This window comes from Phaseolus vulgaris, chromosome 11 (genome assembly GCF_000499845.2).
Source record: "Phaseolus vulgaris cultivar G19833 chromosome 11, P. vulgaris v2.0, whole genome shotgun sequence".
Taxonomy (NCBI): domain Eukaryota; kingdom Viridiplantae; phylum Streptophyta; class Magnoliopsida; order Fabales; family Fabaceae; genus Phaseolus; species Phaseolus vulgaris.
Window position 1 is genome coordinate 48,240,070 of NC_023749.2, and position 4,248 is coordinate 48,244,317.

The following is a 4,248-nucleotide window of genomic DNA, read 5'->3' on the forward strand; positions in this document are numbered from 1 at the left end:
TGGATAATACCATTCTCCCTATATGCTCCTAGGTCTATGTTAGGTTTCTTCATGTTTACTTTTAGACCTATGTGTTTTACTTTCCTGAGATTGGGCATATTTTAAAAGCATTTATTTTATCTTAGAAAGGCTTCTATCACTTCTGTCCAAAGACAAAAGTATCTTATGATCACCTATAGTTAAATTTGGAAATTGGAAGATTTTCTCAAAAGATTTAAAATTTGAACTAGGGTGAATAAAATTGTTTTCACGTGTTTAGATAATTTTTGGTGAAGCTAATCAAGGAATCTAAAGTGTGAAGTCTTCAAGTATACTCCAGGAAAGCGAGGTGAGTCACAGTTGATTACTTAAATACCAAGGCTTTCCTAGTCATATATTTCCCCAAATACGCCTAACAAAAGACTCTTGGAGAAACTTCAAACCAATTTGAATGCAGTAAAGTGTGTGTGTGTGGATGCGCAGATGAACTTAAGACCAAAGAAAGGTCTACTAATCGTAATAAAAGAAAAAATATCCTGGGTATCATAGAGACGTAAAAAAGAAATAAAGAAGAAGAAAGGAATAAGACAAAAAAGTAAAAACAAGAATAGAAATGCAAGTGGACAAGTAAAGCTAAACGAGTTCTATAGTGACAGTGCAGTGAACACTTATACCTCACTCACACAGTAATGCATGAAAATATTATAAAGTTTAGATGGATTGCCTTTGGAGCATTTTCCCAAACAACTGAAATTTAAAAACAAATTAGAAAAGTACAAAAAGTTTTGTGATACTAAAAAAATATTACAAAACTGAAAATAAATGGGATACAAGGTGTTTGGCAAAATATCTTGGTGTGTGTGGCTCGGTCTTTGAAGTGAAGGAATATGAATAATTTCTCCTCTTTGATCCTTCTTTCTCCATTTGAAAAAGAGTCTTGAACACCAAATTTCAAACCTCAAAAGAATTTAGTCAAAGCACTCCCTTGTTGCACTAGTCATAACACAAGGAATTCTCCGAAACTTGTACCCATAGAGGCCAAAGAAATAAAGCAAGAAAAACGTAATTTGAAAGCTAAACTCAAGAGGATTTAATATGTGACAAACAACAAAGGAGAGCCAACAACTGACAAGCAACATTTAAAGCTACAGAAAAAGGGCTAGTACAAGCAAAAGAGCCTATCAAATGTTCTAGAATGGACACTGGTGCAAAAATATTAAAAGACGATGAATATTTTTTATTTAAGACGACGACTTGATAGCTGTATTTGTTGTACACGTAGTCGTAAATACAAGAGATAAGAAGGCGACTATTTAGCCGCATCTTAAATACCTTTTATAAATGCGGCTATGGTCAATAGCCGTATTCTTATTTAAATTTGAAAAAAAAATTAAAACTCTAAACCCTAAGGCAGCAATGATGGAGGCAGCTACGACAGAGTAGTGGTGACCTTTGCCAATGCAAGAAAACAAACAGATAAGAGAAACAAAACAAATATGAACAAATGGTAAGAAAGAAAAAGAGCTCGAAACGTACTTACAATGACACGAAGAAGACAATGAAGGGTCGCAGAAGACGAGACGAAGAAAGAGAGCAAAAACATAACAGAAAATGAAGCGTCAGAGAACCCTTCGCCAATGAAAGAAAACAAACAAATGAAACGAAAAAAATTTATAAACCATGGTGAAGAAGAAAGAGAGTTGATCGAAACGACCTTACAATGGCACGAGAACACAATGAAGCTCGCATAAGAAAATAGGAACACTAGAGTAGAAACAGAGAGAAAACGCGAAGCGCCAAGAAGAAAGAAACTATGAAAGCATAAGTGGCGTGTTTTTGAATTAGGGTAAAAAATTATTTAAAAAGGCGACTATTTGTAATAGTCGTCTTCTTAAATGAAGCACTTGATTTAAGAATGCGGCTATTACAAATAGCCATCTTCTTAAATCAAAGCGCTTGATTTAAGAATGCGGCTATTACAAATAGTCGCCTTCTTAAATCAAGTTAATTTAAAAAATGCCACCGCATTTTGAAAGACACCATCTAACCCTAAAACCACATTAAATAATGGGCCATTGTTTTAAACTTTTGTACTAGTGGGTTTAGAAAAAAAAAAAAAATATTCTAGATTTGACCGGTAGAGATTGTTCCAAAAATTAGGTAAATATTTTCACAATGTCTTTTATGATTAAATTTTATAGTATTTTCTCAATTCAATAAGGAACAAAATGCCAAAAAATTTGAAGGAAATTGGATATGTATATGCTGAGAAACAAATCAAACGAACTTGGCAACAAAGAAGAAACTAGTTTCAGCACTAAGGAGCGTAAGATTTATGGTAATTATTGTACTGCGAATTGGAAGTTGAAATTTTAATCAACGATAGGTAACATATGAATCATAATATGTAATTGAGTATAATTTTTTATTTCAACTATTTTGTAAATTATCTGGAACTTGTTTCATAGATAGTTTTGTCAATTATGTGCACTTGTTGCATACTAATTTTGTCAATTATTTGAACTTGTCTCGTAGGTAGTTTTATCAATTATGCGAACTTGTCTTAATTAAGTAAGCATTTTGGGTATTAGCATATAAGAAAATTACTTTGTTAAATTAAAAGTAAATAATGATTCTTCACATTGGAAATTGCATTGTATAGAATAGTTGTCCCTACATTCAAGTACTTTTCATTTGGATAATATATATCTAAAAGTAAGACTATGACATTATTAAAAGTAAGACTATGTTTAGAAAAAAGCTCATAGAAAACTATAAATAAAAAGGTGCTCCAAAGTAATCATTATTTCAACTATATATAATATTGTAACCTAGACATATTTTAAGTTTTGCAATTTTAGATAATTAACCGATGCAATTAATAAATTGAATTAGTCTTTATAATGTAATGTAAATCAATATCTAATTATCAAAACAATTCAAACTCAATTTGATTTAGAGTTCTAGTTTTGACACTTTTAAAGTTTGGTTTTGAGTGCCTACGAAGTGATTCTTAGCTATATGGAGCAGAACCCAAATGTATATGTTATGGCTAAGACCAATCATGTGTTTTACAAGTCAATTCTCACAATACTTCCAAAATAATTGTTTTGCTTTACAACTAGGGCAACAGTGAACAGATACCAACGTTGAAGGCTCATCATATATGATGAACGTAAAACATAAGTTTTCAGATAAAAATGAAAAGTACAAGAACTTTATTTCACAGTCTGAGAACTCTTCTAGCGAGAAATGTAAACAAGATTAGAGTTCTTAAACAACCAGAATAAGTTAATGAAAACAAAAAGGTAAAAAGATGACTGTTGAAGCAGTATTACTGTTGAGGAGAAGAAGCTAGTGCAGTATTTCCTCTACGTTGCGGAGTGTACGATTTTCGATACGTTGTGGAGTGTGCGATTTTTTGTATTACAAGTACGAGTGCAAACTTCTTAGGTCTATTATACCAAATAAGAAGAAATAAGGTCCATCTTCTTCTTATTCTAATATTGTTTCTTTCATCACCTTACTGCCTCCACTCGAATCACAAGCTACTATTACCTAATTCGGCAACAACTCTTGTTTATCATTGTTTTATATATCTTAAATAATTATATTATCTTTCAGACGTAGACTAATCTTCAAAGTCAGCCATGTGATCTTGACTACTAGGACTGTTTGCATGGCGTTTTTCATCTGCTCTAATTCTCACCAACCTACCAATGAATCAGATACTGTATTACATCATCTCAAAGAATGTCACAGGGATCAAAGCTGTCACAGAGATATAATTAAGAAGCATGGATCTTCCATAAAATGAAAGCATACAAAGTTGAATGTGGAAAGTTACTGCGAGGAGAAGAAGATCATTTTCGTAGAGAAATTAACTTCTTCACTTCAGACTTCCACTCAATTAATTATTTCATGCAATACTCAACATATAAAATATTTTATGATATTGGATTCTTATTGTTTTTATGGGTCAATGTTTGTAAAACATGTATTAATCTTAAGATTATGCATTAAAATATTATTATTATATACTATTCAAATTCTCTTAACTTTTTTTAAACTATTTTTCAATTCAACTTAAACGAATCTATTTGAAAAACTTAATTACCTAACTTATTCAAGGATATATTTTGTCAAACAACAATTAATAAAAATGGTAAAAAATATTATAAAATGCAACAGTAAAATAAAATTCAAGAGATTATATATTTATCCTAGTTACTAAAGATGACAAAAAATGTTCTTGAAAAAAAAAATTAT